Source organism: Cervus elaphus, chromosome 26 (assembly GCF_910594005.1).
Source record: "Cervus elaphus chromosome 26, mCerEla1.1, whole genome shotgun sequence".
In the NCBI taxonomy this organism is placed as follows: domain Eukaryota; kingdom Metazoa; phylum Chordata; class Mammalia; order Artiodactyla; family Cervidae; genus Cervus; species Cervus elaphus.
The window spans coordinates 26,736,614-26,749,186 of NC_057840.1; the positions used below are offsets into that span (position 1 = coordinate 26,736,614).

Here is a 12,573-nt window from a genome sequence, read left to right on the forward strand (position 1 = left end):
CAAAATGAAGCAGGGCAAAGGCTAACAGGGTTTTGCCAAGAGAACACATTGGTCATAGCAAACATCTTCTTGCAACAACACAGGAGACAACTCTACACATGGACATCACCAGATGGTCAATACCGATATCAGACTGATTATAATCTTTACAGTTGAAGATGAAGAAGCTCTATATAGTCAGCAAAAACAAGACTGGGAGCTTACTGTGGCTCAGATCATGAACTCCTTATTGCAAAGTGCAGACTTAATTGAAGAAAGTGGGGAAAACCACTAAGCCATTCAAGTGTGACCTAAATCAAATCCCTTATGATTATACAGTGAAAGTGCCAAATAGATTCAAGGGATTAGATCTGATCGACAGAATGCCTGAAGAACTATGGACGGAGGTTCAAAACATTGTACAGGAGGTGGTGATCAAAACCATGCCCAGGAAAAAGAAATGCTAAAAAGGCAAAATGTTTGTCTGAGGAGACCTTACAAATAGCTGAAAAAGGAAGAGAAGCGAAAGGCAAAGGAGAAAAGGAAAGATATACCCATCTGAATACAGAGTTCCAAAGAATAGTAAGGAGAGATAAGAAAGCCTTCCTAAGTGATCAATGCAAAGAAATAGAGGAAAACAATAAAATGGGAAAGACTAGAGATCTCTTCAAGAAAATCAGAGATACCAAGGGAATATTTCACGCGAAGATGGACACAATTGCGGACAGAAATGGTATGGACCTAACAGAAGCAGAAAATATTAAGAAGTAGTGGTAAGAATACACAGAAGAACTATACAAAAAATATCTTAATGACCCAAATAACCATGATGGTGTGATCACTCACCTACAGCCAGACATCCTGGAGTGCAAAGTCAAGTGGGCCTTAAGAAGCATCACTATGAACAAAGCTAGTGATGGATTTCCAGCTGAGCTATTTCAAGTCCTAAATGATGATGCTGTGAAAATGCTGCACTCAATATGCCAGCAAATTTGGAAAACTCAGCAGTGGCCACAGGACTGGAAAAGCTGTTTTCATTCCAATCCCAAAGAAACGCAATGCCAAAAAATGTTCAAACTACCACACAGTTGCACTGGTTTCACATGCTAGCGAGGTCATGCTCAAAATCCTCCAAGCTAGGCCTCAACAGTATGTGAACTGAGAGTTTCCAGATGTACAAGTTGGATTTAGAAAGGCAGAGGAACCAGAGATTAAATTGCCAACATCTGTTGGGTCATAAAAAAAAGCAAGAGAGTTCCAGAAAAACATCTACTTCTGCTTTGTTGACTACGCTTAATCCTTTGACTGTGTGGATCACAACAAACTGTGGAAAATTCTTAAAGAGATGGGAATACCAGACCACCTTACCCGCTTCCTGAGAAACCTGTATGCAGCTCAAGAAGCAACAGTAGGAACCTGACATGGAACAACAGACTGGTTCCAAATTGGGAACGGAGTATATCAAGACTGTATATTGTCACCCTGTTTATTTAACTCATATGCAGAGTACATCATATGAAATGCCAGGCTGTCTGAAGCACAAGCTGGAATCAAGATTGTGGGGAGAAGTATCAATGACCTCAGATATGCAGATGACACCGCCCTTATGGCAGAAAGCGAAGAGGAACTAAACAGCCTTTTGATGAAAGTGAAAGAGGAGAGTGAAAAGTTGGCTTAAAACTCAACATTCAAAAAACTAAGATCATGGCATCTGGTCTTATCACTTCATGGCAGATAGATGGGGAAACAATGGAAACAGTGACAGACTATTTTCTTGGGCTCCAGAATCAATGTGGATGGTGACTGCAGCCATGAAATTAAAAGATGCTTGCTCCTTGGAAGAAAGGCTATGACAAACCTAGTCAGCATATTAAAAAGCAGAGACAGTACTTTGCTGACAAAGGTCTGTATAGTCAAAGCTATGGTTTTCCCAGTAGTCATGTACTGATATGAGAGTTGGACCATAAAGAAGGCTGAGCGTGGAAGAATTGATGCCTTTGAACTGTGGTGTTGGAGAAGACTCTTGAGAACCCCTTGGACAGGAAGGAGATCAAACCAGTCCATCCTAAAGGAAATCAACTCTGAATTAAAAATCACTGGAAGGACTGATGCTGAAGCTCCAAGACTCTTGCCACCTGATGTGATGGGCCAACTCATTGGAAAAGACCCTGATGCTGGGAAAGACTTAAGGCAGGAGGAAAAGGGGATGACAGAGGATGAGATGGTTGAATGGCATCACCAACTCAATGGACACGAGTGTGAGCAAACTCTGGGCGGTGGTGAAGGACAGAGAAACCTGGTGTGGTGCAGTCCATGGGGTGACAAAGAGTTGGACACAACTGAGCAACTGAACAGCAAATAACACCATATTATGTGCTCTAAAAAATACAGCAAGTAACTGCTTTAGAAAACACTATACTCAAGTAGTAAACATAATATTGATTGTCACTATGCCTAAAAATAACTCAAGGAGAAAAAAATTTTTTAAACTTCAGAGTCATATTTTCTAAAATATAAGATTAACATATTAAAACATCTTAGACTTTTATCAGAAAGGCTTGGTTTTAATTCCTTAGATATTAAAAAGTCGAGAAGAGTGGGTTTTTAAAATGTAACCTGTAGATTTTAAAAATTTTTTAATAAATATCCTTTTTAGGAAATTTGAATGACAGCAAAGTGAAAGAGTCTTCCGCATGACTATGAATGGCTCAGGAAAACTTGACAACTTAGAAACTATTAGATATTAAGTGAATACTCAGTTTCCATAAGGGAATGGCCAATATAGTACACATAGAATTCTGAGAACTTCAATGTTCAGTTATATCAATTATGATGATATCTGACGTGTTTCCTTAATAGGCAATATAGCAGTGTTCATCATAGTAAGAAAGCTCATGTTCTTTGGTCCAGAAATTCCATTTCTTGAAATGTGTCTTTACAGATGTACACAAGAGCACAAAGATGTATGTACAAGGATTACGTAGGTCAATTAAGGCTCAGTCATAGGACTCAGCCACTTAAAGAAAATTAAGTGTATCTATAAGTACTAATATAAAAGCTCATCCAGAAGGTAGTAACATTGGATGTAAAATAGTTTATTGTGACCTAGAATGTATTTTATAATCCCATTTGTGTAAAAGAGAAACAGGCAATAAACAGAAAATTTCTGTAAGGATGCCAAACAGCTTTTTACATGAGTTAAATCACAGAAATGGAGCCAGGCGGTCAAAAGAAAGGACAAAGGAAGGGATTTCTACCTTTAACCTTATGACTTCTGGTAATCTTTCTTTCTTTTGTTTCTTTCTTTTTTTTTTTTTTACCATGAGTATGTCCAATGCAGGAGACATAAGAGACTCGGGTTCAATTCCTGATTTGGGAAGATCCCCTGGAGGAGGGCTTGGCAACCCACTCTGGTGTTCTTACCCGGAAAATGTCCATGGACAGAGGGGCCTGGCGGCTACAGTCCATGGGGTCACAGAGTCGGACACGACTGAAGCGACTTAGCAGCAGCAGCAGCAAGCATAAGGGGGTCTCACCTCCCCAACCGGCATCCCCTACTCCCAGCTCAACTGTTCAGTTTTATCACAATGCAAAATAAAACATGGGCTTCCCTGGTGGCTCAGAGCCAAGGAATCTGTCTGCCAATGCAGGAGATGTGGGTTTGACCCCTGGGAGAGGAAGATCCCCTGGAGAAGGAAATGGTAACCCACTCCAGTATTCTTGCCTGGGAAATCCCATGGATAGAGAAGCCACCAGGCTCAGTCCATGGGGTCAAAAAAAGAGTCGGACACAACTTAGCAACTGAACATAACAGAAAAAATACATCTGCAATAATGCTTTCTCCTAAGTATTTTCACTTGACTCCAATACTTCCAATGCTTGAATTTTTCACAGTCCTAAGAGAATATATGAGTTCTGTATGGATTTCAAACAAATCCACAATTTAAACAATGTTAAAATCTGTATATTGACGTATTAATGAAGACAGCCCTTTGTGAGACCATGATTGGGTCTCATGACATACAACTGTTTTACTTTGTTCCTTGAAAAGCATTACTTTTAAGAAAGTATTAATAAGAACCTCACAAGTGAAAATTAGGCATATGGTCACTTGCCATTTCTCAGTTTTCATAGAATATATAATTTTGCTTAACACATGGACTTCAAGTTAAACACATACATAAAATTTTATGAAAAATGGGACTGGGATACTATATTCAATAATTAAATACAGTATAGTGTTTTCGTGTAGCAATGAGGCAATAACCTTTAAAATCAGATTTAATTTTTATGGTTTACAGTAAAGAATTACATTTATTAAACCCTAAACCAGACATATACAATTCTTATCCACTAAGGATATATAAAAATAAAGGCACCAAATAAAATTCAAGGAAAGTTAATAATATTTTGCTATTAAAGAACAGACCAGAAGATGAAGAAAAGTGATTTACACAAAATTCAAAAGTAGATTCAGAAATAATACATTAATGGTCAGAAAAAAATTATCTGGAATAGTTATTTAATTGTTGATGGGTTTAAATTTTAAAGGGCAAATCAGGAAAAGTCACACCTACTTTTTATTTTTAAAAAACAATCTTGCTGATACCAATAGAAGAACATCCTATATTCCAATAGCATTTATTATCCAGAAAATGTTTTAAAATCACAACTTGGATCCTGGTAAAAAAACACATTGATTCAATTATGCAAATAGCTTCAGTCAGGAAAGTGTTGTTAGTTGCTCCTTCATGTCTTGACTCTTTGTGACCCATGGGCTATATAGCCCACAAGGCTCCTCTGTCCACAGAATTCTCCAGGCACAAATACTGGAGTGGGTTGCCATGTCCTACTCCAGGGCATCTTCCCCCAGGGATCGAAGCCGGGTCTCCGGCACCGCAGGCAGATTCTTTACCACTGAGCCACCAGACTTCCCTGAATCAGTCAGGAAAACCTCCTCCTTTTAAATTTCTAAGAGAAACCCACCTAAGATGTCTTACCATTTTATCATAAATTAGATAAACTGAGTATCATTCTCCCTACCTCTGTCCAAGAAGCGGTTCTGTCCTTCTGCCTGAACTGAAGATCCCAGTAGGACTTGGGACCTCTTCTGGTCTACATTCCTTTGAACTATAATGTCTAACTTTTTACTTCAGTGACAGGCTTATTAGGGACTATTACACAATTTTGTGTAATTAGACTATTATTAGGGAATTGGAAATCACTCCTATTTCACATGAACTGTTTACATGAGATTTTAAACATATCTGAGGATATAATTGTCTAACCCATCCTTGGACAGCCTTCAACTAACTGCTATCCATAAGACCACTTTCCTTCTTGGAGTTTCTGAGGCACATAGAAAGGTAGATGGGAGAAAACAGGAGTGATGGATCCTTTGGGAATTTACTGATCCTATTCATGAACCATTTGGACTCTTTTCGTTAATCTCTTGTCTTTGGATGCTTTATCTTGGAGACTGAAAAAAATTCTGCAATGCAAATGGTTTGCACCATGGATCTATTCCTGGTCCTGCATGGAATGTCTTTCTGGTGTTCAAAGTCTCTTTGCTGCTCTCCTCAACTTACACTTAGGAAAATAAATTCACTTGAAAATCCATAAGGCTTTCGAAGTTTAATAATGACATTTGTCTTTTTTTGGTGATACTTTTTAAGGATACTTTTACTTAGCCATCTAAATCTACCAGTAATGGTAGAAATTCTTGAGCTTGTGTTGTATTAATTAAATGTATGAAAATTCTTATAGAGAAATATCTTCTTTGTATCTCAGAATATTATTATAAACCATAAAATGTATCACTGTATATATCTGCAATTTGAGTATAATTTCCTCAATAGAGATCTACTTGGAGCTATGAAGATCAGTAGTAATATAGTTAATTATAGTGACATTACTTCTCAATGATTGTATAGATTGATTTCATTTTTCAAATTCTCTAATTATGTGTTAAAAATGTATCTCCAATTTCCCCAATCAATTGGTGTGTTAAAAATGTAATATTAGAGCAATCCTCACATGGAAGGAAAATAGCCGGTTATCATTTCGTTCTCTGAGGTTTCTTTTTATGGTAACCAAACCCACGCAAATTCACTTTTGGCACCCGTTGCCAACAAAGGAACAGTATTCCAAACACAGCTTCACATTCACATTGAAATTTTTCCCTCATGCCTTTGAGTGCTCCGAAAGGAGCAGGATAATTTGCAGGAGGATGTGACTTTGGGGTTTCCTGTGGATGGTGCTCTAGCCCCTAGGAGTCCTTCGGTTGGTAAAGAAAGACAGGCATTGTCTTGCAGGCTCTGTGCATTTTTCTGAGTGGGGTAATATTGAAAAAGACACTACCTTCTGCATGCTGTTTCAGTGGTAACAGAACTAAAGGAACTGAGCAAAAGAAAAGAAAATGATATTACTTGGAAGAGTTGCCATTTTTCTAAAAGTGTGCCCACTCCTTTGGCCATACTTCAGTCCCACTCAAATAAATCTGGCACCCAGTTAAATAATTTCCTCAGACAGGCCCTGAAAGGAAAGGCACAGAAACAGCCTCCCGTATAGACCTCCACAGAGGTCTCTTCAGGATAACAGCTGGGTGGGATTGGCAGCCGGGCAGCCCAGCTCTGTAGACGAATAAAGGCCTACAGTACCCAGGGTTGTCAATCTGGGATCTTTTGCTTAGAAAAACACTATCTTAGAAAAAAAACTTTACCTCAGGAAATTAATCATTACTTGAGTGGTGGCAAAAGTCAAGTGAGCATTAAATAATAACATCCTAAATAATAATGGTATAAAATGACAGGTAATAAACACTACTTCTCTACTTCCAATGATTTCATAATAGACCATTTTTTAAAAACTAAAAGGGTGATTTGGTCTTTTTCGAGACATTGGTGGAATTACACTTGTAAATAAAACAGATGTCTTCTGATAATAACTACTGGACAAAAATTTAGAGGCCATTTCCATGTATTTGCTTTCAAAATGTCACAGATCAACTGCAAAATATTTTAAGAAATACACGACCATCTCAGAGCACTGATGCTTTAACACAGACGGACCCACAAGTCACTACCACCTATGAGTACCGGATGAAGGAAAAAAGGATCTACCGAAAAACCATGAGCAGCGCCAGAGTCCAGCTGAATACAGACTTATTTCCACAGGATGATTAAAAAAAGGCACCTTTCTGAGAGCCAAATTCATTATAAATGCTTCTTTTATTAGTCAAAATTCCCATCTTAGTTCTCCCTAAAAGGAGCAAGCAGCCAATATGAGGAGGGTACTTTATACTATATAAAACCTTGCCAAGCAATTAAGAGAACTTCTGGAGAAGAAAGTAAAGAGATTGTGATGATCGCCCTCTAGTTTGACATACATTAAAATTTAACTTGACATTTCAAACCTAATGGAAAACTCAACTATACTTTTTGCATGCTGGTTACAATGACCGCAGATAGTTGTACAGTTTGCCTATCTGGTCCAAAGTATTTATGACTTATGACTACAGCTTACTAATTTTAATATTTTGTCATAAGCTTTTTGCAAACTTTTTACAATTGTGATTTTGCTCTCCTGGTGGAATGTTTTCACATTCTATAACAAAAGTTATTAGGTTTTACTACACAGAATTTCGTATGAAAATAAACTCTGCCAGAAAGAAATTCTCTTAAATGAAGCTGCTTCAATTAAGCAAATTATAAGTAAAACTGGGCTATTATGAAAAACAAAACAAAACCTTCACTCACTAAATAGCATATACATTGTTTCTTCCTAGACTGGATGACAGTCAATTCACATACGGGTGCACAGTAAATTAAAACTTCTCTTCAAGTTAAATGTAAAAATAATAGAATAAAATAATAAATTTCAGCTATTAACCTGTTATCCTCATATCAAAAAAGTGCATCACAGCCGTCTTTGCTTTCCACGATGCCAACTCCCTCCACAGGAACACATGCGCAACTTCTGGGAATCTAAAAAATAAACAAGATTTTTTTAAAATGATGAACCTTGTAGTGAATTTAACCAACATACTACTCATAGAAATGCTCTCCTTGAGAAAAGAAAATTTGGAACTGGATCCTTCAAGACCTTTTTTCTTTCAAGAAAAAATTTCCTGTCTCTTTACATACTTTACATCTTTTGACTAAGTTCTTACATTAAAAGAGAATTATCTGTTTCAATAAACGTGGAAGCAAGCAACGTGGAAAATAATGCTAGAGTTAAAACAATGTATTGGAACTAGAAATTATGCCACTGCAATCCATGATACAAATCTGACTTAAAGCTGATTCCCACAAAACTTCTTTTGGTGCATTAGCAACTAAACTCCCTAGGATGAAGACTCAGATAACCTCATAGAAAATTCTTTTCTATAGTTTATTTCAGCAATGTTATGTTCCATGCTAAAATTAATTTCTGAAATAGGAAGCCAAAACCAACCAAAGTTAAATCCTGAGACATAACAAACTCTGGAAAGTAACGAAGAAAGGAACTTTCTCATACTTAGAATTAATTTATTCAAGCCTGATCCAAAAAAAATGCATAGAAGATCAGTCAAAGCACATAATCCAAATAGATTAATCAGTCACCATCTTTAGATGGTTTATCTCCCAGTAAAAAAGGCCCATATAAAATAGCACTACATATCTATAGATAATCATTGTATATTTGTTCATTTTTAAAACCATTGCTCTTTCTTCCAGACAAGTTATGTCTCATAGAAAGGACCAAAGCATCAAGACATGAGAGTTAAAATGTGCCTTAATCCAGAACAATTTCATGTGAGTGTTCAAAATGCTTAAAGGAAGCAGTTAGCTTTAATTTTCTCCTCCTCTTTGCATATCACTTCAGGACACCCTGTGCACTTTGCAACATGAATCATTATAAGCACGTAGGCCCACTCGGTTCCTCAAAAGACACAAAAGGTGCAAAAATAGCTTCTGCAATTGAAGCAAGAACCACGTCAGCAGCCAGATGAATGTGGGTGGTCAGATAAGATTCTGTTGCTGCAAAGGGCAAATTATTAAGCAAATGCTAGATTTATTTTCTTTCTAAACTTTGTTCTTGCCTCAAATCAACCATTTTCTGGCACTTAAATGACTCTTGACAAGCTCCACCATTCTCAAAATTGAAAGTTTCGTCAAAGCCAAAGAGCATGACTGATTAAACACTGAGGGAATAGTGATGGGGTCCTTAAAGATATATATATATATACACACATATATGTATGTATGTATATGCATATATACATATAAAATAAGGCTTCCCTACTGATTTAGAAGGTAAAGAATCTGCTTGCAATATTGGAGATCTGGTTAATCCCCGGGTTGGGAAGATCCCTTGAAGAAGGGGATGGCTACCCACTCCAGTATTCTTGCTTGGAGAATTCCATGGACAGAAGAGCCTGGTGGGCTACAGTCCATGGGATCACAAGGAGTCAGACACTGTTGAAGGACTAACACTTTCATTTTCTTCACATTAAATTATAGTATATATATTATGTATCATATATATATAAGGTATAATTTTATATGTATATATATCCTTAAATAAATATATTGATGCTTTTGAACTGTGGTGTTGAAGAAGGCTCTTGAGAGTCCCTTGGACAACAAGGAGATCAAACCAGTCAATCCTAAAGGAAATCAACCTTGAATATTCATTGGAAGGACTGATGCTGAAGCTGAAGCTCCAGTACTTTGACCAGCTGATGCGAAGAGAAGACTCACTGGAAAAGACCCTGAAGCTGGAAAATATTGAAGACAGGAGGAGAAGGGGACAATAGAGAATGAGACGGTTGGCTGGCATCATCGACTCAATGGACAAGAGTTTGAGCAAACTCCAGGAGATAGTGAAAGACAGGGCAGCCTGGCATGCTGCAGTTCATCAAGTTGCAAAAATTTGGACACAACTTAGCAACTGAACAACAACAACAATATTATAGCTCCTATAAATTATACATATATATTTATATATATAAACCATATCCATATTAACAAACCAAAGAGCACCTCTTTTGAAAAGAAAATCAAGCTCAAGTGCTAAAAAAACCAAACCTGTACACTGGCAATATGACCTAAGCTAAAGCATGGCATCTCTCAGATAAAAAAGAATAAATCACTGAGCTATTCACACTCTGAGACGAACTCATCCAAGATAGAAATAGGCCAGGATTCTATAGATACAGCTATTTACAGGAAACAGCAACTTGTGGTATCCAGGGACCACCTGTGATTGGCGACCCCATGACCACTGAACTAAGGTTAAAAGACAAAAGGAGAACTTCAGCCTCAGAACGCTGGCACTGACACCTACCCCTTCCAGCTATCTGGCAGCTGTGCACTAGCACCCAGCCATCCCCTGACCCAGAAAGCGTCATTCCCACCAAGAGCTTCCACCAGCAAAAGGGAGCATGTGAGTCCTCCAGACAAGATGTGTCAGGGGCAGTGTTCCCAGTTCTGACCCTATTTTTCCAGTCTGACTCTCCAGGACTATGGCCACGGGAAATAGGAAACAGTCGTCTCATGATATGCACATATAACTGGAATGTTAGATGATAGAAGATTGCTCTTTTCACTCATTAAGAGGATTTGAAAATTGTTTCTATCGTATGGAACTGCTACGCATGACCTCTTCAATGATTGGTTTGCCCTTGAAGAACAAAAAAGCAGTGATCATAATATTGTACTGCTATTTTACCTCACAGAAACTTCCAAGTAATTAGTGTGATTTTAAAGCAAAGATCTAAATGATAATAACATGAAAGATAGGACACCAAGTTTGGAGATTTTGCACAAATCATTTTGTTGCAATTGGAATCAGTAGTGGCCTCTACAAGGGAGGCAATTGTTGTTACTATTAAAATAGAAACAACCATCTCAAAAATTTGTTTTTGCCTTAATTTTAATTGAGTTTTTGTGCCTCAGTATCTTCTTTGAAATGAAAGAAAAATACTTCCTCAAACAGTTCCTGAGAATGTAGTATTACAACTTATGCTTGTATTTCCTAGAAATTAGCAGTTCAAACAGTATATTTTTTAAACAATGGAATACAGTAAAGATAGATTTTTCATTTTTTAAGCTTTACTTCTAGGTTATTGGATTCATATGAAACCACTCTGCAATGAAACATTAATATCCAATAAAACTAACAAGTTTTCAGAAAATTGTGTTCACGGATCTTGTTAAATATCCCCAAGTTATTTAAAATTCCTTCCTAAATATGAGGCAAAATTATCTTTCACTTTACTAACAAAGACTGATTTTTCGTCATTTACAGGCTTACAGAAGAGTTTCTTAAAAATATTTTCCAAACTTCCGTCGCCTACTTGTAACAAACACTTGGAAAATTTGAACATTATTGTTTCTAATCCAGTAGTTTCTCAGCCTATTTTTAGAAAAAATCATCCTTGACATATTTATTCTTGGAAGCTTACAGGTTATTATTACTAAGCTAAGTGAGGGTCATGTTGAGCTATGATTAGATAGGTAGGTAGGTATTAATGGATAGATAGACAGACATGGAGACATATCTAAAATGTCCATTGCTGGTAAGATTCCTTAGTATTTCATTCCCCTATTCTTCCAAATTATTTTAAGACAAGTTATGGTTTAATAGTTTACTATGGTTAGCACTTCATTGGCAAACTTCTCATGCAAACACAAATGCTATCAACCTTTTTTTCTGAGGTTAAACACATACACACTAGGTCATAATTTTAGTAGAAGAGCCAATAAGATATACCAGTTACACTTTAGATGAGAGCTGTTAAAATTAAAAACAATTATTATGTGCTTCAACTCTATGGAAGAAGTGGCAAATAGGACCTGGAAACAAGATATGATCCTTATATTGCTTGGTTAAAAGAAATGTTTAAAAGAAGGAATACCACTCTTCATATATTCAGTAGTAGAAAAGAGATACACACCTCTTTTATTTTATAGAAGGGAGTAGAAGAGATTCAAAAGTAGTAGGTAAAGACGGGAGGAGAGTACTGAAAGATAAATGTATGCTTAAATACTTTATCAGAGTGTACCAAATGTGTACCAGAAGAAGCAGCTTCTCCTTGCTACAAAAAAGAACTTTGAATGGAGCCACTGTTCCACTTGGAGTGTCTAGAGGGGCAAAATAAGAGGCACCTGGGAGGTGGTAGAGATGAGAGATATAGGCTGGGAAGACAGATACACACACAAACTGATAATAAGCTCATATTTTTAGAAACAGTTATGATATGAAGCTAAAGGTTGGAACTGAGTTCAGAATGTAAAGACGAAAAAGGGATAAAGAGTATAAACGGGAAAGAGTGCTAATTTGGGAGCAAGGGACAATTCACTGCTGGGACAACTACATAGAAGGCTTTGCAAAGTGAAAAGTGTGTCTGGAAAAGAAGTTTTCACAAAAGGAGGATGGGACAGTTAAAATTCGATTACTCTGCCATTGTGTTTAGGGGGCTGGTTCTGGAAACTGCTGGCGAAAATGATCTGAGAGCACCACTTCTCGGACTTCTCGGCAGGTTGTCAGTGCTGGAGCACAGGAAAGATACAAAATAAAAGGATTGTGTGAATTAGAACTACTAAAAGC

The 12,573-nt window shown here is 37.2% G+C and overlaps 1 protein-coding gene across 5 annotated transcripts in view; it reads right to left on the reverse strand.

The window, feature by feature from the left end:
• Positions 1 to 12,573, reverse strand: part of HIVEP2 (HIVEP zinc finger 2) — a 206,146-nt gene that overhangs the window by 28,879 nt on the left and 164,694 nt on the right. For all 5 annotated transcript variants that reach the window (XM_043888406.1, XM_043888403.1, XM_043888404.1 and 2 more), the window contains one exon: positions 7,870 to 7,964. The gene's annotated coding sequence lies outside the window, so the exon portion shown is untranslated. The remainder of the gene's footprint in view (positions 1 to 7,869; positions 7,965 to 12,573) is intronic.